The sequence below is a fragment of the Bactrocera tryoni genome, chromosome 3, assembly GCF_016617805.1.
Source record: "Bactrocera tryoni isolate S06 chromosome 3, CSIRO_BtryS06_freeze2, whole genome shotgun sequence".
In the NCBI taxonomy this organism is placed as follows: domain Eukaryota; kingdom Metazoa; phylum Arthropoda; class Insecta; order Diptera; family Tephritidae; genus Bactrocera; species Bactrocera tryoni.
In genome coordinates this window covers 31,435,506-31,462,145 of record NC_052501.1, presented here as the reverse complement: position 1 = coordinate 31,462,145, position 26,640 = coordinate 31,435,506, and the positions used below count along the sequence as shown (strand labels likewise).

Below are 26,640 nucleotides of genomic sequence, written 5' to 3'. Positions count from 1 at the left end.
AATTCGCCTGCTCTCAGAAAGGATGATTTCGCTAAAAAAGTGACTGGAATGGTGAAACATCTACGCCAAAGTAATTTTATAATAATGAACTCAGTGATTTAATACGAGATCAAGTTAGGAATGATAAACCAAACTTAGTATGAAAAAATTGAAAAGTGAAATATTTTGTTGATGTTTTTAGCGAGAAAAATATTCTTGAAGTAATATAGAGAGATTATACCGGTTTGACAGTGCTTTGTCGGATAAAGATCCGTGACCGTTCCGGTTACGTAGACCCGATTGTAGTGGCACTTGATATTTCTCAAATATAGCAATACATAGTTTTGTTAATCTAACGATTGTTTGAATCACCTAAAGCTAATCAACATAGGTATAGGGTTCTATACATACATATTAATAATCATGATGACGAGACGAGTTGAAATCTGGATGTCTACCTATCCGTCTGTCTGTTCAAGCTGTAACTTAAGTAAAAATTGAGATATCATAATAAAACTTGGCACACGTGTTCCGTGGCAAAACGAGTTCGTAGATGGGCATAATCGGACTATTGCCACACCCACAAAACTAAATTTAGATAAATAACTGTAATTTTGCAGAGGGAATCGCAGTAGCAAAAGGCTCTTTTGGGCTAAACATCTTGAAAATGTGGCCGCGGCCCTCCTTTAATAGATTTAATGTTTATTTCTCTTAAACCACTAAAGATACTACCACGAAATTCGCCCACTCCCAATATAATGGTACTGTGTAAAACTACTAAAAGCGCGACAAATCAATAACAAATACGTCAGAAGATTGAATTTCACCACCCAGATGGTGTGAGAGTTTACCGAAAATATCAGTCAAAGTTTGAGATATTAAGTCTACAACTTTGCTTCCGCCGTTTTCCAATAGATGTCTCTGGGGTCAAGCACTGGTCGATCTTGGACATTTGTGTCAACACTAACCCAACAAAATATTTGTAGAGATCTGTTTGCATCCAAAATTTATTCGCAACTGAAAATGTCACTTTTTGAGACGAATTCTCGACATTTGCGGGAAATTTTGCTTTTCTTTTTTTAATTACAAGAAAAGTGCGGCTGAGGCTCATCGTATGCTTTCGGATACGTACGGTGAGGCTGTCCTAAGTGAAAGAACATGTCGCGAATGGTTTCAACGTTATGAAGTCGAAGACCGGCATGGTGGTGGAGGTGAGAAGATTTTCGAAGATGCTGAATTAGAAGCATTACTCGACCAAGATGCGTTTCAAACCCAAGAAAAATTGGCCGAATCGTTGCAAGTGACACAGCAAGCCCTATCAAAACGACTCAAAGCCATGGGGATGATTCAGAAACAAGGAGTCTTACGACTTGAAGCCAAGAGATGTCGAACGGCGCTTCTTTGCATATGAACAGCTGCTTCAAAGGCACAACCGAAAGGAATTTTTACATCGCATTGTAACTGGCGACGAAAAATGGGCCCACTACGATAATCCTAAGCGAAGAAAGTCATGGGGAAAGCCTGGACATGCCTCCACGTCGACGGCAAAACCGAACATTCACCGCGCCAAGGTCATGCTGTGCATTTGGTGGAACCAGCTAGGGGTGATATATTATGAGCTGCTAAAGCCAAGTTTGAGCCGAGCACTAAAAGAAAAATGGCCACAGTACGAGGAAAGACACGATAAAGTCATTCTCCAGCATGACAATGCTCGACCTCACGTCGCAAAGGTGGTCAAAAAATATTTGGAGACACTGAAATGGGAGCTCTTACCACGTCCGCCGTATTCTCCAGACGTTGCGCCATCTGACTACCACTTGTTCCAATCGATGGCACACGGTCTAGCTAACGAGCACTTCAGTTCTTATGAAGAAGTCAAAAATTGGATTGATACATGGATCGACTCGAAAGATGGGGAGTTCTTTCGTCACGGAATACGCATGCTGCCAGAAAGATGATCAAAATTAGTAGCTAGCGACGGCCAATATTTTGAATAACATTTTTGTAACCGTTTTTTAATTTAATTTGTGTATACAATAAAGCCTTAAATTTGCAAAAAAAAAAAACGGCGGATACAAAGACCTAATATATAATTGAAATTTCCGTGATAAGAATATGTGTGTGTATAAAAAGAGACTTGAATGCCGTGAACCTAATTCAAAGATTTCCGATGACTTTATGTGCATATATCGGCCAAGGTGTGAGTAATATTGATGAAACTTTGAGAGCGTGTTTTACTTCTAACAATACATTTTTGAGACTAAAATGGGTAAAGTCGGGTGAAAATTTCCCGTAAGTAACTAACTAACTTGAGAAAAGTTTTCCCAATTGTAACTAAAATTAATTTTTTCAAGTGGCATCATCACCATTACAGTTTTATCACATTTGTATACATATGTATATATGCTGTTTTCTTATTAAATGAAATTGTTTTTAGATACAAGTATAACTTATATAATTTTTTTCTAACAGTGATTAGAATTTCCCACCATACAAAGATAAATAAAAACAAATATTAATGCGAAACTCTAAAACCTGCTAAATATTTTTACCTCTTTTTGTTCACACAACTGTGTAATTCCGATATGACTGCTCTTTAATTTGTGTACTATGTTAGTATTGCCGCAGCCATTCTGCGATGAACATCAAGTTTCAGGGGGATGTAATTGATTTTTTTTTGCAATTTTTTATGCCTTTCCTTCCGTAAACTGATATTCCCCTCATCTAGGCCTCGTTCGCCCTTTGCTAACTTTGTGGGCTAAAAATTTGCCCATCCCTGACGTAGTGTACGTATACTTGTGGGAGTATTTAGACGTATTTAAATATACGCCAATTTAAAATAAACAGCATTTATCTGGGTCCACTAAATAAAATGTGAATTCGATAAATCTCTGAACTTATGAATTTTGAAGCAATGTACTATACATAAGTATGTACTACTACATATGAACAAAAAAAGTGTATGGCATTGTTCATAATTTGTTGTTCCATCGTGTTTTCCGATCCTCAAAACAATTGTTAAAAACAATTTCTGGAATAGCCCTCAATGCTCGAAACGATTGACGTTTAATGTCTTCAATTGACTCAAAACGGTTTCCTCGGAGCGATGGTTTGTGTTTCCAGAAGTCACACGGAGCTAAATCAGACGAATACGGTAGTTGCGGTTAAAAATTTGGCGAAGAAATCAATGCAGTATGCGACGATGCATTATCGCGGTGCCTTATTGATTGTTTGGTCGGTCGGAAGAAATTCGTAGTGCATCACACAACGATAATCGAAATAAACTGACAACATAATCTTGATTTTTAACCTGCTCTGTCGAAACTATTTTTGGCTCACCTTTGCCACGATGTTCGAGATTGATCGTCTGTTTCCAACTTTGAGTTTCAATTTGTGGGAGGATACCCTTGATAGATCGAGAGAATTTAAAAACTCTACAGGATATACAAAGTGTGTTCCAAAGTAAACAGGACTTTAAAAAAACAGAACAAATTGTTTTTTCTCGGCAAAATCAATTTTTTTTTATTCAAAATAGTCTCCTTCGGCTTCAATACGGCTTTTTGCACGGTCCAAAAGAATGTCGAACGAGTGTTTTAGCTCATTGGCCGGTATGCCCGTCAGTATGCCGGTGCAAGCCTTTTGAGTGGCTTCTACATCTACATAACGCTTTCCTTTCAAGGACAAATGCATTTTTCCGAAAATAAAGAAGTCGCACGGTACCATATTAGGTGAATACGGCGAGTGGTTAATGGTTAAAATGTGATTTTTGGTCAAATAATCGTCGGCTGATTTTTGATGAATTCTCGTACAGTTTCGATGGAATTTCCGGTGACCACGGATTTTGCATGTTGACCGTCATTTATGTCCTCACGACCACTTTGAAAATGTTGAAACCACTCATGCACTTTGCTACGGATAATCAATCATCGAAAAAACTTCTTTCATCAATTGAAACTTTCGGTAAAAGTTTTACCAATTTTAAAACAAAATTTAATCTTGGCTCTTTGTTCGAAGCTCATTTTCGCACCGATAACATAAACATACTGACACTTAAAACGCAATAACTTCATCTATGAAATGTCATGAAATTCTCACTGGAAAATCGATAAAGATAGCAGATTCTAACGCACCATCGACATATAGACTGTGCCACCAGGGGGCGCTAGATTTAATAAGTCCTGTTTACTTTGGAAAGCATCTTGTATAATTGTCATCGCCGTGACTATTGTGATTCATCTCACATGGAACTTTCACTATTATTCTTTCATTAATTATTTCTACTAATCCGTTTTTGGGCGCTGTAATAGCTCTTTCGGACAACCACTCCTCGTTAATCAAGTTTTCTTGTAAACTCGGAAATACCTGATTAATAAGGTTATCTTCCGAGCTAAATAGGCTCTCAAAGGTTATTTTGCCGTTACTATTCATCGGCATGCGACCTTCGCCGACCTCGAGAAGTTTTTGTATGAATAGTCCAAACTTCTGATCATTGAAGAGCTGGACCCTCGTATTAGTAGTTCACAGCGGCGAAGCCGAAATGCATGCGTTTATCTAGTCTGCCGCGGTAAGTTGCTCGATAGTCGACGCGTGTCGGAAATCACATGACAGGAAGACGACCACTCCATCCATCAGGATTCAATTTCCCCGAATGTCATTGCGCATTCATCCCACACGATCTATTTTCATCATTGCACTGCGACCACTTTTGCGGATGTTGCAAATGGTCTTTCTTATACTGCAACGTTCAGCGGGAAGGGAACTTGAATATTGAGTATGCGGTTCTGCCACCACTTATCAAGGTTATTCCGGAGAACGCAACTGGCAGCGCAAGCACTTGTTTTTACGCAACTGTGCCAGCAGCAAATTCAAGAAAGTTTTGTCAGTGCTCTCAGGTGCGCCCAAGAAAAAAATACCCCTCTTGTCCGCTAGCTAGGCGGTTTGTTATTAAATTGAAAATTTGCATTTGTTCCGGTAGTAAAAGGGGCTCTGTTGGGTTAACTTGAATTCCCAAAGCCGTAGTAGCAAGGATTTTAACCTCAATAAGCTTCAGCGATTCGTTTAAAATTATGGCATAGTTGGCCAGTGTTATCTCTTGGTATCGGCGAGCAATGTCATATAACAAAGCCTTTTTATACTTGTCTCACAAATGCCGGTGGTTACATCTGTCAACGTAGTATAGTCGCTGACCGGCACAACATGGAGGAACATCGTTTTGTTCAGTAACCGTCGTCCTCAAGCAACCACATCGCCTCACATGCTTCTGGGAAAGGGGTATTTTTCTGCAAATCTACGACTTTGAGCGTTGAAAAAGTGGTGGGGCCTCCAATTCTAGTCAACAATAATACTCAGGGTGTGTTATGCGTACGGTATAAATTCTATATAATAGTTTGTCAAAAAAGTCTTGCGGTATTTTCGCTAGTTGGCGCTGAAAGCGCGTAGTTCTAGTTTTATTCGGCGCATCGGGTCATGCTATACCTTTTTGGAAAGCTTATTTCACGCGCTAACACGTGTTTGATTGATTGTCGTTTCTTTTAAGTCGTTCGCGAGTTATAGCGTCGCAAACATGGAGCAAAATAAAGAGAAAATACGGCATATTTTACAGTACTACTACGATAAAGGCAAAAATGCATCTCAAGCCGCCAATAAAATTTGTGCAGTTTATGGACCCGATACAGTTTCCATTTCCACCGCACAACGATGGTTTCAACGTTTTCGTTCTGGTGTAGAGGTGGTCGAAGATGCGCCACGCTCCGGAAGGCCTGTCGTCGAAAAATGCGATAAAATCGCTGAATTGGTCGAAAGAGACAGGCATAGTAGCAGCTGTAGCATCGGTCAAGAGCTGGGCATGAGTCATCAAAAATTAATTTCAATTTCAATAAAAATAAAAAAAATTCAATAAAATACCGCAAGACTTTTTTGACAACCCATTATTAATGCTATTTATAAGAAAGCGATATTTCCATTTATTAATTTGTTTTTGTAAAATTTCATCATAAATTCATTGGATTAAACCAGTGGTTGACAGCCCATAGACCCGCGGGCCCGACTGCAATCGTGTTTTTACACAGACACGATCGGCAATTCACATGTACGCAAGAGATTTGTATACACAAAGCAGCTAGTCTGTGCTTGACTTTTGTTAAAGCAACATTATGCGCGCTTGTTTAATTCAAATACACTGCAAAAATATGTTTGACAATTCTTGGGAATTGATGTTTTTTTCTTTGAAAATTATTTAAAAAAGCCGCAATGCTACATTTGTTCGACACAATTAGCAAAATGCAGCAAATATAACATAAGAAGGCACTACATGTCACACCATATTGATTATGAAAAGTACAAAAATGATGAAAGAGCGGAACTACTTGTCGAAATGAAAGCCAAAGTGTTCAATAAATTTTTAAATCAGCCAGATCATAATCAAAATTGTGAAGAACGCCAAATATTAAAAGCCCCTTATGTTGTTCCGCTTGCATTGGCAAAGAAATGTCGTCCATATGAAGACGGTCCTTTTGTAAAAAATCTTGTTGAAAATGTTTTAAATTGCTTTGGCCAAATTGGCAAAGATATGGCTTTGCTTGTTGAAACGATTACATTATATAAAACGAAAATAAACATACACATATTTGAATTATTTCCAATTATTAACAATTTCAAAATTTCGAAAAGCAGTTCTGATATAATAATATCTAATACTTCTCAGTTATTTTTAAAGTGTTCTGTGAAATTTTCAAAAAAATATATATTATTTGCGCGCAAAATTTTTTGGATGTACAATTTGACAGCGGCAATGAGTATTTTTGCCACATACACAAGCAAGAATATTTTTGTATGCGTGCACTCGGCACTTGCCGACCACTGGATTAAACAAATTCATTCATTCATTTAAACAAAAAAATTAAATTCTGGGAAGTTGAACAAAAGTTACAGCTCTTCAAAAATGAGTGTAAATCATGAAGAAATTCACTATATTTTGATATTGTATAAAAAAGGGAAGAATGCCACGCAAGCCACCAATGAAATTTTTCAAGTTTACCGAGTCGATGCTGTATCAGTTCGTGTAGCACAACAATGGTTCGCTCGCTTCCGTTCTGGAAATTTTGATGCGAAAGATGCACCTCGCTCTGGTCGACCTGTCGTTGAAAAAGTCGATGAGATTATGGAAAAGATTGACCAGGACCGTCACATAAGCAGCCAATCTGGCCGAACGATTGATTCTACATTTTACTGTCAACAACTGATAAGTTTGAAGCAAGCAATCGAAAAAACAGCCAGAACTGATCGACAGAAAGGGCTTCGTTTTACATCAGGACAACGCTAAACCGTACATATCTTTGATGACTCGGCAAAAACTGGGAGAGCTTGGCTGGGAAGTTTTGATGCATCCACCACCTTGCACCATCGGACTACCATTTGTTGCGGTCAATTCAGATCTCCCTTAATGGAGTAAAGTTGATTTCAAGAGAAGCCTGTGAAAATTGGCAGGCGTTTCAATGGAGGAGTATTATCCGATTATTACAATACTTAATTTCTTCAGAGAAATACTGATACCTTCGAGCTTATTTAACATTTTTAAAACAAAATATATAAAAAAAATATTACTATAATAATTATGTGGCATTTCGTTCCTTGATCCCTTTTAAGATCGTTCAACTACTTCGTTCTAAATGTTGAAAGCAAAAGGGGAGAGTTTTAAATATTGCTTGCGAGAGGCAAGGAGAAGCGTTAGTGAACGTGTATTTAAATAGGCATAAGCATAGATAATTCATTACAATTAATTAAGAACATTAAAAATATTAAAATCGTCTTTAAATTCCATTGATTATTTATTAAAAATTTATTTAAAAAATAGACAATTCAATATAGACATTTCAATCAGAACGACAGTTTTGCATGAATACTCAGAAAAAAAGCTTGCTTTTTTGTGAAAACAAAGTTAATTTTATCTTATATTTCAAGTTTTTGTTTCTGTATTGGTAAGTTTTCTTTCATTAAACCTCAAAATGCTGCAGATAAATTAAAATATTTCTTAATCAGTTAAGTCACATTGCACTGTTGAAGAAGCCCGGCTGGTTTCAAATCTCAGAAAGCAAAGAAAACCAACTCGAGAAATTGGGAAATTAATGCTAAGATCTCATAATTTTGTTAAAAATGCTTTCAAGCAAAAACCTAGAAGGTAGACTCGTGGCAGACCACAAAAAACGAATAAAGTCCTTGATAGTCACATTGTTACTATTTGTAAAAAGGACCCATTCAAGTCGTCGAAGGTGATAGCAGCAGAATAAGAAATATGGTAAATGTTCAAACAGTTCGCAGGCGTTTACAAAAGGTCAAGCTACCAGGACTAATAACGAAACGAAAATAAATATGTTTGGAAACGATTGTGAGAAAAATGTGCGCCATCCAAAAGGAAATGAGTTTCACATTCGATTCACAAAAAAACTGTGAAGCATGGAGGTGGGAACGCCATGGTTTGGGGATCTTTTTGTAGGACCTACATACCGGACAACTAATACCTAACGAAACAAGTCAGACTTTAATCAGTAGTATGCCCAAACGAATAAGTAAAGTAATCCAGAAAATGGTGGATATACTGGCTATTAACTGAGTAATATTAAATATACAAAAAAACTGTTTTATCATAATTTGTTTTTCCATAATAATTGTCTTATTAAAAGCGTACCTATTTTTTCAAGCAAATTGATTTTAGCTATGAAATGTTTTTGGCTCTACATTTGTTTGTTTTGCTTTACTTAAAACTGAAGATTACTTGATTTTGCTTATGAATATTTGAGAAATATATGTACGTACAGGGTTGTTCGGAAAGTAATTGGACTGAATCGATTTAAAAAAATGTATTGAACCAATCGTTACAATTATTTAAAAACTTTCAAAATAGGCACCTTCTGCATCGATGCAGCACTGTCAGCGCGATTTCCAAGTGCTCCGTCATGATGTCATAAACCACAGATTTTGATAAATTTAACATCTGGGCAATTAAACGAATACTTAGTCGACGCTCTGAGTTCTAACGAACGCTGCCTTTTCGGCTTGCACCCCTCACAGTCACGCGAAAATGTTTTCCTTGACTCTCCAGGTGTAAGTTTAACTCTTATAATATAAGTTTTGAATTATATAACAACACTTTTTATGATTGTATTAAAGACTGCGTTGTAATAAACACTATAAGATTGATAGAATTGCTGTTTACTTATTTTTGACACTCACAGTATATTTACCTTGTTTCTAATGGGTTGGCTTACAACTCTCATTAAACGTTAGATTTAAAAGTAATATGTCATAAACAGTTTCAAAAATTTTGCATATTAAGGCAAATTTTTACATTTTATTTGAAAACAAAGGAGAAATCTTTATTTTGTTTACACCAACGATTCTAAAATTCAGTTGATACATACATTTTTTCTGACAGCAATGTCAAGCGTAAATTTTTGCAAATAGATCTATGCTGCCAGATTTAAGCTTAGGATATCAATTTAAGCTTAGGTATCAAACAGAATCTGCTATCTTTATCCATTGTCCAGTGAAAATTTCATGACATTTCATAGATTGGAAGTGAAGTTATTGCGTTGTAGGTGTCAGTATGTTTATGTTATCGGTGCGAAAATGAACTTCGAACAAAGAGTCAACATTAAATTTTGTTTTAAAATTGGTAAAACTTTTACCGAAACTTTCAATTGATGAAACAAGTTTTTTCGATGATTGCTTATCCGTAGCAGAGTGCATGAGTGGTTTCAACATTTTCAAAGTGGTCGTGAGGACATAAATGACGGTCAACATATGGGCCAATGATTGGCCGCCAATCAAAATCCGTGATCACCTGAAATTCCATCGAATGCGTGCATGTGCGTAAATTCATCAACAATCAGCCGAAATCATCATTGAAATTCATGGAAATGGAATTGAACACCTCCAAAACATCGATTTATCGCATTTTGACCGAACATTTGGCTTACGAAAGGTGTGTGCACGGTTTGTTCCGCACAAATTGACTGACGAAGGACGATTATTTGACCAAAAATCACATTTTAACCATTAACCACTCGCCTTATTCACCTGATATGGCACCGTGCGACTTCTTCCTTTTTGAAAAGGGCATCTCCCCATGAAAGGAAAGCATTATGCAGACATAGAGGCCATTCAAAAGGCTTGCACCGGCATACTGACGGCCGTACCGGCCAACGAGCAAAAACACTCGTTCGACATGCTTTTGGAGCGTCAAAAAGCTGTATTGAAGCAGAAGGAGACTATTTTGAATAAAATAAATTGATTTGCCGAAAAAAACATTTGTTCTGTTTTTTTAAGTTTTGTTTACTTTGAAACACTCCTTGTATAATGCGATTTAATAATTGCGACAAATATGCTAACGCACGTTGGTATTTTCCCAAAAATATGAAAACATCAATGTTTGGTCCTGATACAGAAGCCGAAAAAAACAAGGAAGGAAGGGCTAAGTTCGGGTGTCACATAACATTTTATACTCTCGCATGATAAAGTGATAATCGAGATTTCATTATCCGTCATTTACATATTTTTCAAATACCGTATTTGTGTAAAGTTTTATTCCGCTATCATCATTGGTTCCTAATGTGTAAATTTTTCAGAGAAGGCATGAGATGGAATTCAAAATAGCGTTATATTGGTAGAAGGCGTGGTTGTGAAATATTATATACCGAATTTCATTGAAGTCGGTAGAGTAGTTCCTGAGATATGGTTTTTGGTCCATAAGTGGGCGGCGCCAAGCCCATTTTAAATTTTTAGAAAAAGCCTGTGTTCAGCTTCTTTCTGCCTGTTCTTCCGTAAAATTTAGTGTTTCTGACGATTTTATTTAGTCGGTTAACGCACTTTTAGTGATTTTCAACATAACATTTGTATGGGAGGTGGTCGTGGTTATTATCCGATTTCTTCCATTTTTGAACTGTATATGGAAACGCCTGAAGGAAACAACTCTGTAGAGTTTGGTTGACGTAGCTATAGTAGTTTCCGAGATATGTACAAAAAACTTAGTAGGGGGTGGGGCCACGCCCACTTTTCCAAAAAAATACGTCCAAATATTCCCCTCCCTAATGCAATCCTTTGTGCCAAATTTCACTATAATATCTTTATTTATGGCTAAGTTATGACACTTTATAAGTTTTCGGTTTCCGCGCTTTTGTGGGCGTGGCAGTGGGCCGATTTTGCCCATCTTCGAACTTAACCCAAGAAATACGTGTACCAAGTTTCATGATGATATCTCAATTTTTACTCAAGTTACAGCTTGCACGGACGGACGGACAGACAGACATCCGGATTTCAACTCTACTCGTCACCCTGATCACTTTGGTATATATAACCCTATATCTGACTCTTTTAGTTTTAGGACTTACAAACAACCGTTATGTGAACAAAACTATAATACTCTCCTTAGCAACTTTGTTGCGAAAGTATAAAAACAGTTGGAGATCCCAGTTCGTATCGACCACTGTGCAAGTTGGACAGAATTGGAAAAATTCTAGATTTGTGAACGCCTTGAAGCACACCTAGAAGAAGTTGACGATGGATTATCTAGCAACAAATATGGTTTTCGCAGAAAGCGCTCGACTGTCGATGCAATCAAAAAGTTGACCAGAATATTAGATAAAAACCAGTGAAGATGCAAGTTTGATGCGTGACACCAAAAAATACAGCCAAATCATCAAATTTGACCCCCCGGACACACACATAATGCGAGCGTTACAGAATCTCAAAACTCAGGCATATTTATTGAAGATTATAAGAGGTAAACAGGCAGCCTGCTGTTATACGACACTGACAAATGAATCAAAAGATGTACTGTGAGTGGTGTACCGGCGGCTTCCTCTACAAAAGAGACTATAATACTAGGCAATACTAGCCAAGGAGTTACATCAAATCCAAAGCGCATGTGTATCTACATCGCAGAAAATTAAAAACTGGCTAGCTGCATCTAAAGATTGACGGGTATATAATTACAACTCAGCCATAAAATACTTGGGTGTGGTAATTAATGCGAGAATCAACTACAAGATGCACATTGAAAAACCTGTGAAAAAGTTACACTAGTACTATCAGACTTATTGCTAATTATGGCCAACATATGTGGGCCAAACCAAGACAGACGGTTACTTTTGGCAAAAGGTACCCAATCAGTAATGTTGTATGTAGCACCGGTATTGGCGCAAGCGTTAACCCGTAAAATATATGCCAAGATGAGATTTTCCCTGTTCAGACTTAGACATTATATCAGCAACGGCAGTCCCGCAAGGTAGATCCGAAGCTTACGGAGTTTAAGGGTTTAATAAGTAGACGTGCCGCTGCGCAAGTTCGACATATTGAGAAATTTGAATCGAGCGTTGTCCTGAAGGAAGTGCACTGAGTGTACGGTAAGAATTGTGCATCATCTAGAAGATTTCCCCTTTGGTATAAAAGAAGTAGCTCTAAATGATGGACCCACAAATTACTAAATGTGCAGTTTCAAAACAACTTTATAGTGTATAATATAACAATAATCGATATTGATTACTTAAATATGTAGCGTACGACGAAATATGACGCAAAAATTTTATTAACTTTATCCTTTTTTTAATTTATCATTTATTTATTTATTGACAAATAGCATTATTTATAATTTTTATTTCACAATATATTCAATCAATTTGCACATGTATTATATTACTTACAAGTTTTTTTTTATTGGTGGAAGAACCTTTTGTATTTGAGAGAATGACAACCGACAAACTTGATTCTCTATTGTCGTATGATAAAATATGACGTGACTGTAGTATTCCCCACTTTTTCTAATATAACACGTTCTACTAATTTTTCTAAACATCTTACACGTTTGCCGATATACATATATGGTATATCAACCTTGCTTATTATTATTATTTTTACAAAGCATATACTACTTACCTGTAAGCTTCGGCCAATAGAGGATTTTGTTTTATTGCAAGAGTTGAAAACTGAGCAGATTTATCTAAACGTCGGCACTGAAAATGAATTGACGAAAGCAGCAATAGAACACCTGTATTTGTGCTATCCTGTCTCCACAATTGCATACAGTGCTTTTCTGCGTTTTCATAATCCACAGCCTGGTATTCTCGATGTGCTAACTCTAGCAACCCTAAAATAAATTAAATTAGATTTTTTTTTTTAATTCAATGAACAGTTTATTTTAATGGCATAAGTCTTGAAACCCTTCCATTTTATAGTTTATTATTAAGATATTTCACACAATTTTAAATGATAATAATATAATTATCATTGCTCGTAATCGAAATAAAATAGTCAAATTTGGCTGCTAGAAGTAATAATACATTAATATAGCAAAATTGTTGATACGCTCGAAGTAGTAACTCTCACGTTATTACTTTCAAATCGCAAAGACAAAACCAAAAGTTTACACTTCAACTCTTAATGCGTAATGATTATTTAAAACTTACCACAGAACTATAATTCTGGCGAAAGAAGCGAAAATCAATATATAAAAGTTTTTTATTTTGGAACCGAAAAGTAAAAATCAATATATAAAAGTTTTTGACATATTTGTGTACTCGAAACAAAAACAAAAATTTTCTACTCCTACATCATAAATGTACAGTTCCTCAAATAATTGATCGCATGATTGCGGTGTGTTAACTTATTCAAGGATAAAAGAAAAAATAAAACCAAAATCAAATCTTTGGTGATTCGTGGGTGTGTGCGCCGTAGGAGACATCGATGTTGTCAACACGTTTCTCATCGATTTCGTTGGATTAGCGGTAGCATTTGGTAAAAACCATTCAAAACAAATCACAAAGTTGTAATTCAAACTTCATTATCAACCAAACAACATATTTCTAATACCCAGTTGAGAAATGGAGGATGAAGTCATGTGTAGAAGTTCATGCAAGTGAGGAAAGTTCTCTGATTGCCATTCGCTTGGGACTGGCCAGAAACGATTCTTTTACATATGGTTCAAGCAGCTCACGACTTCCGGTCTTTGACCAAGTATCCTCTGGGTAGCCTAAGAACATCCGTTTGAAGGCGAGCTAAAGTGAAGAAGGGTGGGTTTGGGACCCTCCACCTAAAAAAAATACCCCAATGAAAAGTAGCAATCAGCCTCGGATGAGAAACCCCACTTTTGATGACGACCATGGCAAACGAAATAAGGATTACATGCACCTGGAATGTCCGATCCCTTAATTGGAAAGGTGCCGCTGCCCAGCTGGTTGATATCCTCACGAAAATAAAGGCTGACATTACCGCCGTCCAAGAAATGCGAGGGACAAAGACTGAGACAAATAGGTCCTTGTGGTATTTACTACAGTGGCAATATAAAGGAGCGCAAGTTTGGTGCGGGATTCGTGGTGGGAGAGAGACTCCGTTGCTGAGTACTATCATTCACTCCGGTGAATGAAGGTCTAGCTACAATCCGAATCAAAGCGAGGTTCTTCAACATATCGCTGATACACCCGCCTCTGTGCAGCAAAAAGCGCACGTCAACAAACATTAGGAAAGTTCGACGTCGAGAAGCTGCAATCACAACAGACAGCAGAACGATTTACTACTCGGCTTGCACTCCTGCTCTCTGTATAAGGGAAGTGTGGGATGGCATTTCAAACTCCTTACGTACAGCTGCAAACGAAACCATTGGCTTTCGGAAAGTGCAAAAGAACAGCTGGTACGACGAGGAGTGCCGTGTCGCAGCGGAGAGAAAACAGACTGCCTACCTCGCAACGTTACGATCAACACGTGCGGGATGGGATAGATACCGAGGGATGAAGAGGGAAGCGTGACGCATTTGCAGACAGAGAAACAAGGTGGCCGACATGCGTGAGTACGAAGAGCTTGATAAGCTAGCCGACAGGGGTATTGCTCGAAAATTCTACGAAAAAATGCGGCGGCTTACAGAAGGTTTCAAGACCGGAGCATACTCTTGTAGAACCCCCAAAGGTAATCTAGTCACCGATGCTCAGAGCATACTTAAATTATGGATGGAACACTTCTCCACTCTGCTGAATGGCAGTGAACGTAGAACATCAGGAGAAGGCGAACCCGATTCCCCAATCGATGACGATGGAGCAGAAGTTCCATTGCCCGACCATGAAGAAGTTCCAATAGCAATTACCCGCCTGAAGAAAACAAAGCGGCGGGGGCCGATGGATTGCCGGCCGAGCTATTCAAACACGGCGGCTATAATCGCGTAAGCGGTGTCTACGCCAATTAAAAAGAAGAAGATCTTGTATATTCAGGATGACGGTTGACTGTCTGTCAGTCTGTAACTTGAGTAAAAATGTAGATATCTTGATAAAACTTGGTATGTATGTAGGTTCCATAGAACAAAAAAATTTCGAGTTGGTAGATGGGTATAATCGGATCAGTGCCACAAATCGCCATTAACCGAAAACATATAAAGTATCGTAACTATGCACTAAATTAAGATATAAAGCTGTAATTTGGTACAGAGAATTGCTGTAACAAGGGTCACTTTTGAGAATTTTTCTTTGAAAAAGTGGGCGTGACCCCGTCTACTAATAAGTTTAATGTATATACATATGTATCTCCTAAACCACTAAAGGTACAATAAACCAAATCGCCCAGCACGAATATTACAGGAGTTCCTACCGACAGTGTTAAAGTGGATGAAACCGGATGAAACTCCCGCAAGCTCCCCATATAACGGCACACAACAGTACTCAAATCAAGAAGCAATTAATATAACGGGATTAACTTTTGCAAGAAAAAGTACTTTAGTGTGTGCCAACTTATACAAAAATTGTTTAAATTCAATGAAAACTGTTCAAGCCCCTAGGTCCCGAATATTTAGACTTTTGTTCAACAATATCGGTCAATATTTGAGATATATAGTTGTAATTAGGAAAATAAGAAATAAGGGATAGTAGCTCTCTGACCATGGTATGTCTGTATGTCAAAAATAAGGTTGAATCGGACCAATACTTGCCTTAGTCCCCATATATCTAATATGAAGATAATCGAACTTCCCTTACTTTGTACCGCATATATCGCCCAATATGTAAGTTATCACAATGAAAATGATCTAGTGTGTTTTATTCATAACAATGTATCTTTGTGCTTTGATAAATAAATTTGAGTGAAAACTTGACTTACCACCCATGGAACCACATCAGATCGGAAGCGCTGAAAATCGCACCCCTACATGCCAAACAGCACGCGTACAGAGCGGGCAGATCCACTAACACTGCTCTGTACCAACTCACATCTGAGTTGCAAGATTCGCTGGATAATGGCGAGTTTGCGATTTGCGCCTTCCTAGTCATTGAGGGTGTTTTTGATAACGCGTCTCACACTAGCGTGAGCAAGGCACTTGAGATAAGGAACGTAACGGCTCCAGTATACAGATGGATAGAAGCCCTACTGCGCACTAGAGTAGCGGAAACAACGGTGGGGGAAAGCAAGATCCGTCTTGGCACCACAAGGGGCTGCCCACAGGGTGGAGTACTATCTCCTCTGCTATGTAGCCTGGTAGTAGATGAGCTCCTTGAATTGCTCACCAGCAATGGAATCCGCTGTCAAGGGTACGCGGACGACATTGTCATAATGGCGCGAGGTAGATTTGAGAACACTCTCTGTGACATTGTTCAAAGGGGCTTACACCTAGCGAAGGGATGGTGCAACACGGTAGGGCTAAATATTAACCCGGCAAAAGCTACCGTAATCCCTTTCACTAAGCGTAGATCTCTTCCGGGTTTGAGGTCCCTAACAATTGGAGGCATGGATTTGGAGATGTCGAAGGAGGTCAAATTCGTTGGCCTCACTTTAGACTCATTCTTACGGTGGAGTAGGCATTTGGACTTAACGCTGTCCAAAGCAACTAAAGCACTTATGATATGCAGACGCCTGGCCGGCAGATCCTGGGGATGCAATGATGCAAGCCAAGTATCATTAGATGGCTGTATACCATGATTGTAAGGCCTATTGTCACCTATGGAGCGGTTGCTTCTTCGGTGGTCCGGAGACTGTCAAAGCTGCAAAGGCTTGCCTGTGTCTGTTCTTCGGGGCAATGCGCACATGCCCCACGGTGGAACTGGAAGTCATACTGGAGCTCACACCGCTGCATCAGGTGATCAAACAAGTAGCAAAATATACCATGCTGCTAATATCAGCAGGGGGCTGCGGAAGAGGGAAACTAATGTCCTTTCGACAGATGGAAGCACTAGCGGGGAGCACACCGCTAGCCCTCCTCCCAAAGGACGGCACCACGAAAAGGATAAATTTCAAAAAGAACTTTAGAGTTACTCTGGGCAGCAAGACGGAGTGGAGTGATTTCATGCTGGAAATGATGCTGGAAGACAGTACAATCCAGTGGTTCACTGAGGGCTCAAAACCACCTGAAGGTATTGGGGCAGGTATTGCGGGGCCGCGTACGAAGCTGTCCATAGCAATGGGATGCTTCCCAAGTATATTTCAGGCTGAAATTTGTGCTATATGTCAGTGCGTAGAAGTCAACCTTCGCCGCAACTATCGCAACAAGCGCATCGCCATCCTCAGCGATAGTCAAGCGGCACTAAAAGCGATCTCAGCATATGAGATGAAATCGCTTTTAGTAGAGGAATGCATCGAAAAGCTAAACCGCCTATCTTTGTGCAACCGGGTGCCAGGGCATAAAGGGATAGAAGGAACTGAGAGGGCCGACGAACAAGCGTCCAAGATGATGGGACCAGACCAGCACACCTAATTCTGGATTGTACATCGATTTGCAGAAGAAGGCTTAAGGCCCTGGGTTCTACATACATTGGCAGGGATCACGTCACATCAGTAGCGCCCAGCAAAATCCTGGAACTGTTCAGGCTGCTGGAACTTGCGGAAGACATGTGATATAGAAGAGGGCATAGTAGACCCTAGGGCGCAGTGCATTACTTCATTAATAATATATCTATCTATCTATCACCCATATAACTAATAATAACTGACTTTACTCTTATGACTAGTATTTTGGTATGTGGGATGTTAATAGTATGTGGTATTGTGTGTTATTATGAAAAATAGATAAAATCTGGTCCATACTACAGCAACTGCCTTATACTACATACTATATAATGATTTTTGTTTTTCTAACAAACCTTATGTGGCTGTCAGTGTATGTGTTATATATAGTATATGCATATATAAAATTGCTGGGAATTCGATCCTCAGGTTGACGTTTTACATCTTAAAGTAATTCCCTTGCTTTGATTTCTGCAAGGTGCAGGAGTATAAAATGTTCGGTAGCACCTAACTTAGCCTTTCTTTACATTTGGAATCACGGTATAGTAGGTGCAAAAAACCCCCATTCTAGTTAATAAATATTTTTTTCAAAAATGTGGCGGTGTGGCGGTGCCCCCAAGACTTTGTCGCTCCGGGCCCAACGTCTTGGGGGCGGCAAAACGATCTTCGCTGTTTTTAATATTCAGAAAAATACTTCAACAAATTTTTTTTACAAAATTTATTATAAAAGATAAATAGTTGTACACTCACAATGTAATAATCTGAATAACAATGAAAAATATTAATTTTTACTCGAATGCTCGTCAGTCTTTGAATTTGTCATATATCTTTTGGCTTATAACGTACTAGAAGTGACAAAAAAAACAGTATCTTTATTTGTACTCTGTCGTCGCGACGTGTCACTCGCACAGTTACCCTATGCTTTGAATATAACAAATACTTTTATTTCTCCAAATTTTCAAAAATGGTGTTTAAAAACTCCAATTCGGGCAAAAATTCCAGCAAATTGTACCAAAAGTGTACAAGATATAGGGCGAAAATGGGTTTTTTCTATGGCGTTTAATAAGATGTCTTGTAAATTTATTATCAATTTCCTCAAAAACCGTATTGTGAGAATTTTGGAACTTCAGAATTAGCGTGGCTTCTAGTTCCTAAATTTTATATATGTACTTAATATCGAAGATATTTTGTAAAAATTCACTATTCGAACCACCTCATGAAACTTGTAGGCAGGTAGATAAAGGGGGCGGCAGAACATCCTTGGCCCCGGGCGCCCGAAGTTGTAGCTACGCCACTGCAAGGTTGCAATTATTTTTTTACGTATCATTGCACGAGAATAAACATGGGTTTTGGTCAGACATATTTAACAGCCATTGCAAATAATTTTCTGCGTGTGTTTGTTGTTGTGCCGGTGTACCAAGAGGAAATACCTGCAATTCGTGCACCGTGCAAGGGCTTTGCAAGAGCAAGAGAATACCCCTATAGTATTATTATAATGTGCACTGCAAAATACATTTTTTCAAGGCGCCTGCGTAGTTTTTAGAATTTGACACAATTTTTAAAGTTTTATGGAAATTTTATGGATTACATTGAGATGTTACACTATCATCTAATTAACATATTAGCTAAAGAAACCGATATATGAGAATTATAATTACTTATATTGCAAACACATAATCGATTCTTCAATAAAGTTAGAATGGCAAATGCAGAAAGGATTAGTTAATGAAGAAAACAGTTATAACTTACCAATAGACGATAGTCCATGGGAATCACTTATCTTTCCTACACTGGAGTTTATATTTTGCGAAATTGTTGGTTGCTGCATTAATTGGGAGGAAACCTGCGAAAGCGTTTGCTGACCCTGGCCTTGAGGTTGCTGATTAAGCATCATAACCATTAAAGACAAATAGTCTTCTGAAAACAAATAATCCACAGCGCAAGTAAAAATATAATATTACTAAACCAGAAATAATTGCACGCACATAACACTTTCAAATAAACGGAGCCTTTAACGAAATTTCAATCATCAAATACAAATATTTAACATTTCACTTCCAACAAACCTATTTATATTGAATAAGGTTGCCGAATGAGTACAATAGAGCGATAACACATCTAGAAATTGGAATAAGTTATCGTAAAAAGGAAAAACCAGTTCCGTCTCTAGATGTTCAATATGGCAAACGGAAATAGAAAAAATGAAAATTTTCAGCCCAATAATGGACTCTTCATAGAAAAACGAAAATCGTTGGGAGAGAGTCAGTTAAGACTAATGAAAATTAAGAAATGCGATTTTATTTAATATTTGTTTTTAATATTTTATTTAAATTCGTTATGTGTATGATGCAATAACTAGCACTGAAATGAGATGAGCGTACTTTTTTCGGGCATGCATTTGATTTGTGCGGCAGCAAAAGTTCCATTCTCTATAACGTTTTCTGGTTGTATGGCATGATAAGTGCAGTTAGCAATTTATAGCCTTGACAGACAACAGCGTTTTTTTCAATAAAATTGGAAATGTTTGATTTTTTACGATCGGTGTGCACACATGTATGTGTATGTTGTTGTTGTTATAACGGTTATCAATCCCCGCTAGGATGGTAAGGGTTATCTGTTTGTCGTCGACGCCATCTAACGGGAGGTCCAGGAAACGTCGGACCAGAGGAAAAAGTGTGTTAGATGGATGGGGTTGGTAGGACAAAGAGGTGGTCAGTGTCATGCAGAGACTAGATGCATGCAGGACATACCTTGGGTATGTCAGGGTCTATCTGGATAAGTAGGAGTTTAACCTGGTACATTATCCAGAACGAAATTGCACTAGGGTCACTCGCGTTTCTCGCGGCAACTCGAGCTCTTCGTCTTCGATGGGTGGTTTGACTCCAAGAACGCCATTCACGGGAAGGGAGTCGATGAAGGTGTTGATGGCTGCACTGTGAATGGCGGTTAGTACCTGTCGAAAATCAGTCGCGTCCGAAGTCCGTTCGACGTATTGTTCAATGTCGTCGACGTAATTGAGGAAAGACCTCTTGATGCTCCTAGGAGGCGGTTCCACTCCAAGCAGATGGTTGCAAGGATGATTTCTACGAAAACATCCCAGCAGGAGTTCATTATGCTCTTTAACTGGGAGCATAAGCGTCTCACTATGAAGGTGTTCGATGGGAGATCTCAAAAGGCATCCCGTCGTGGTCCGGGGTGCAGTAGTTTGGCAGGTCTGGAGTTTCCTCATCTACGTACCACTGCATCTAGGCGACCATATTGGTGCTGCGTAGTTGAGGACCGGCCGGCCGATTGCCTTGTATGTTGCCAACAACGTTTCTTTGTCTTTTCCCCATGTGCTGCCGGACTTGAGGATTTTGTTGCGGCTCTGTACCTTGGCGATGATCGCGGTCGTATGGAGAGTGAAGGAGCATAGACTATCAAAGATTACACCTAAAATCTTAGGGTTATTGACAGTCGGAGTTTTGACACCATCGACTGCAATATTAAGTTCAATTCTATACTTCTTCGTCCAGTTCGTAAAAATGGTCGCTGTGGATTTGGTGGTGGAAAGTGTGAGGTTCCGTGCAGTGAGAAAACAAGAAAGGTCGGAGAGATAGTTGTTTACTTTCGAACAAATGCCATCGATTCCATTGCCCGACGTCAATATCGTGCAATCATCTGCGTACGAGGTTATGGAAACCCTCTCTGGTGGCTGCGGGAGTATCGAGATGTAGAAGTTAAACAGCAACGGGGATAGCACACCACCCTGCGGAACCTTCTGTTTAATTCTTCTCAGTTTAGATGTTTTACCTCGAAATAGTTCGGATGATTGACGACCGTTCAGGTAGTTTATGGTCCACCTCTTCAGTCCTAGAGGAAGTGTAGTTTTCTCAATGTCCTGTAGTAGCGTTGTGTGGTTGAATATGTCAAAAGCTTTTGACAAGTCCAACGCTACGATGATCGTTCTCTTACAGGTTGATTTCTGGTTGAGGCCACTAACTATTTGAGCGTTTATGACGCTAAGTGCTGTGGGGGTGCTGTTCACTTTCCATCCGTTTTGTCCGCTTATGATGTTTTACCATACGCCGAATCTCCAAATTGATATCCCTTATTCGGGGATCCTCGCGATCGGCATGGCGTAAGGTGTCGCACTCGTTAACTAAAACGGCGGCTTCGGCTGGGAAATTGGGGCGTATTTCCGCTATTCGTCCAGCCGAGATGAAGCGAGCGGTAGCTGCTGCGATCACCGTGCGGACTCGACGTGCGCCAATGCATACGTCCGTAGGAATGGGTAGAGCGTTGAAGGTGCTCTTAGTAAATTCTGTGAAGCCGACCCAGGTAGCTTTTTTAAAGATAAAGAAGGTACGGTTGTCCACAGAAATGAAATCGGCAGGTAACTCGATCGGGATAATTATGGGCAGATGGTCTGATGCGAGAGTTAGCATAGGTCGCCAGGTTATGCTATTTATCAGACCACCACTGGCAATGGTAATATCGGGCGAGCTATTACAGGTGCCCATAACTCTGGTGGGGGCTCTCATTCATTGTGCAGTATGTCGAATCGTCAATCTGTTCCGCCAGCTCCGTACCCCTACGACCATTTGACAGGCAGGAATGCCAAAGATCGTGGAGCGCGTTAAAGTCCCCTACTATCAAACGGTTTACACCACGAAGTAGCGCGCCTATACCTAGTATCCCTGCGGTCGATGTCTTCATCGATTAGATGATACTGCACGATGTTGTGCAATATGAAGGCTAGGCCACCACCATTATCTCGTTCGCGATATTTACGTATTGCGTTGAAACTGGCACAACTCAGAAGATCTGAGCGGCTATTTAGCTTGGTTTCTTGGACCGCATCTACCGATACGCGTTCCCGATTCATAAGTGCAACTATCTCCTCGATCTTACTCTGGAGTCCGTTGCAGTTAAATTGAAGTCCACGGGTTTGTCGCGGGTGTCCGTGGGTGATCCTGGGGGTGAGGGAGTGACGTGTAGGTGGTATTTGTTGCAGCTGGGGCGGTTGTCGCGCTGGGGTGTTGGTTGGCGACGCCACTGTTGTGTGTCGCGGGGGCAGACTCCTGCAGCATGGGGCAACGTACGGCTCACTCCACTCACGTGTGGTGCGTAGGCCGGAACACTCCGGGAAGTGACATCAGCCAGCGCAGGAATTGCATTTAACTTATGTAACGTTCCGACGTATGACGGTCTGACACACGGAACACACTGTGAGAGGAACCAAGAGTTGCTGATTGGTTCTCGCACGAGGATTGGAGCGGTATGAAGGTTGGGGAGGGGGAGAAGTCAGAGTGGGAGCTATGTTGCCTGTTTGAGCTCCTGGGGACCGTGGAGGTCCTCTGTTGGCCACTCGGAGTGAATGGCGGCGCAGCGCGCGAACTATGTGCAGATTGCACTGCCGTAGAGGCTAGTGTCGCAGTATTGCATAGGCAACATGGAGCACGTAACTCGTTATCCACTCCCTGTGACATGTACACTTTTTATAAGCAAACATAAAAAACGCATACCCATGTATGTCGAATATGGCGCTGTGTGCACAAAAAATCTCATTTTTCTCGTCTAACCGAATAGGAAATATCGCGGACGAACAATATGATTCCACAAACAATGCCGAAGAAGGACGATGTGACCAAAGATGCCTTCTATGAGCACTTGGAGCGAACCTATGAGAGCACGCCGTCACGATATCAAAATCGCGCTTTGCGACTTTAATGCCAGGGTGGAAAAGGAAGGTATCCTCGGCGCAAATGGGTAGAGGCTGATCGAATTCACCATGGCCCGAAATATGGTTATCTGTATTACTAGATTCCAGGATATAATACATCAAGCTACTTGGCTTTCTCCGGATCGAAAAGCCACCAAGCAGATCAATCATGTTGTGATAGACGGAAGACACGTTTCCAGTGTTCTAGACGTGCGTACGCTCCGAGGTCCTAACATCGACTCGAACTACAATCTTGTTGCGGCCAAAACTTGCACCCGCATCTGTGCAGCAAAAAACTAACGTTAGCGAACACAATAAAGGTTCGACATCGAGAAGCTGCAATCACAATCGATAGCCGAACGTTTTTCTACTCGACTTGTACTCCTGCACTCAAAAACTCGGTATAAGGGAACTGTGGGACGGCATTTCAAGTTCCTTACGTTCAGCTGTAACCGAAACATTGGAAAATGCAAAAGGATAGCTGGTAAGATGAGAAGTACCGTGTCGCAGTGAAAAGAAAACAAACTGCCTACCTCGCACCGTTAAGATCGACTACAGCACGTGCGGGATGGGATAGATGACGAGACTTGAAGAGGAAAGCGAGACTTTTTTGCAGACAGAAAAAGAGAGAGACCGAAATGCGTGAGTATAAAGACCTTGACAAGCTGGCCGATAGGGGAAGGTTTCAAGACCAGAGCATACATTTGTAGAAACCCCAGAGGTGACTTAGTAACCGATGCCCAGAGCATACTAAAATAATGGAGCGAACACTTCTCCAGCATTCTGAATGGCAGTGAAAGCATAGCGCCAGGAGAAGGCGAAACTGATTCCCCAATCGATGACGATGGAGCAGCGTTCCATTGCCCGACCATGAAGAAGTTCGAATAAATTACCCGTCTTAAGAACAACAAAGCGGTGAAGGCCGAGTAATTCAAGTACTGCGGCGAAGAAGTGATAACGAGCACGCGTCAGTTTCTTTATAGTACTATATATAGTTCTAAGAAGGCATACCCGATGATTGGAACTTAAGTGTGCTCTGCCCAATCCATAAAAAGAGAGACCCTACAATCTGCGCCAAAGTACGTGAGATAAGCCTCCTGTTGCGTCAAGCGACTTATATATGTTCAAACCTTAAATGAAAAAAAAAAAAATTAAAAACATTTTTGAAACACATATTATATTTGAATTATAAAGTTTTCTTTTCGTTGTGTAAAAGTACTTACTTAAATGTACTCACCTTAATCTGTTACCATATATTAACGAAATGAATTATACTCACCTCCTTTTGTACATACATACATACTTACATTCCAACTGTTTTATCCCGTTAGCCTAAGTTTTAGGATAAGTGAAAATATATTATATTAACTGGAATAAAGTTTCAATTGTACTTAGGCTGGAATCTAAGCTAATTTTTCGTCGTAATTTTCGCAAGTTCGACTCTTCGATACAGGCAATTGGTTAAGTTCTGTTAAGTGAATATTTAAAAAATATTAAACAAACACATATCTCAGAACAATTTTAGTTCTCAAAAACGGTTGAGAAATTTCACCTCCTAGAGCATAGCTTATGAGGTTCTATCGAGCGTACTGCGAAAAGTTTAAAGCCAACCAGTTATTTATCATGCTCTAAATCGGGGAACAGACTAGTGAGAAGACGATCGACACTCACCACCTCTTCGCTCAAAGCTACTTTCGACAGCACGAAAAGGATCAGCCTTTATGCTGATGTGTCTGAATTTGGTATCTCCGCTCATACAGCTGTGCGAACTGTCGTTTAGCAAATACTAAGAGGTCCTTCAGAATCAGGAAAAACCTCTCCGAGCCGTTCGATACCAATCGATGTTTCAGTCAAGGACGACTCCCTTTCGTGCGACTTCTTCATCCGCAGAACTAAGTAGAATAAGGAAGCGAAGCAAATGGGTCTGGTGAACGAGGGCAAGACGAAATATCTCCTGTGGTCAAACAAACAGTCGTCGCACTCGCGACTGTTGTCAGTCAAAATATCGAAGTCGTAGATAACTTGTCTTACTTGGAAACAGCATCAACACCAACAATAATGTCAACGTCAGCTTTAATATCCAAAGCAGGATATCTCTGGCCAACAGGTGCTATTTCTGACTGAGTAGGCCATTGAGAAATAAAGTCCTCTCTCGACCAATAAAAACAAAACTCTATTAGTCACTCATTATTCCCGTCCTGCTTAATGGTGCAGAGGCATTGGCGATTATAACATCTGATGACGTTACAAGTTTTTGAGAGAAAGGTTCTGCGGAAGATTTATGGTTCTTTGCGTATTGGATACGGCGAATACCGCATTCGCATGGAATGATGAGCTGTACGAAGTATACGACGACATTCACATAGTACAGCGAATTAATAGACTGCGGCTACGCTGGCATGTCGTCCGAATGTACGAAAACACTCCAGCCCTGAAAGTTTTCGACGCAGTACCCTTTGGGGGAAGTAGAGGAAGAGGAAGACCTCCACGCCGCTGAAAAGACCAGGTGGAGAAGGATCGTGAAAGAAAGGATCCTGCTTCGCTTAGAATCTCCAACCGGCTATTACTGTTGCCAAGCCTGTATGTAGGCATTTGTTATCTTAATATAATTATTTGCGAAATGGCGTCGAGCAGTCAAATATGAGCTATGGAAGCGCCAAAACATTTGAAAAGGCTGTATGAAATTCACAAAGAAACAAAGAAAAAAAGACCAAACACTGGATAAAATGGATAAAACGAAATTGCTATCATACGATTTGAACAATTCCGAACGTAAGTTCAAAATTCGTGGAGTGGAATTCACTGAATACACTCGGAATGTTAAATTTTGATTTTTATCGGAATTTTTATACGACACGCCTTTGTTAGCGGAAAAATAAATTCAAAAAAGGGAAAATGTAAGTTTTTATTGAGTTCAAACTATAACTTATTTGTTACGAGTAAAATAATCTTTAACTACCACCAAGCACCAATATGTACAAATAGTTGAGCTGTTACAGCAAAAACCTGTAATGGCGCAGGGTTTTACCAAATGCTCTAAAGAAGAAGCGGCAGCTTTTTGGAATAATATGACCCAGGAACTGAACAGTGTTGCTCAGCCTATCAAAGATATTTTCTGCTAGAATTATGTAATATATTAAAGTTGTAGTTTTTATTGTTGTAACCGAATTTTTTAAAGCTTGTTTGACTTATTTTTTATTAGATATGGCTAGATG

At 39.6% G+C, this 26,640-nt stretch overlaps 1 pseudogene; it reads right to left on the bottom strand.

Annotated features, from left to right (window-relative positions):
• The window catches only part of LOC120770579, a 129,797-nt pseudogene extending 109,975 nt beyond the window's left edge, over nucleotides 1–19,822 (bottom strand).
• Between the last annotated feature and the right edge of the window lie 6,818 nt (nucleotides 19,823–26,640).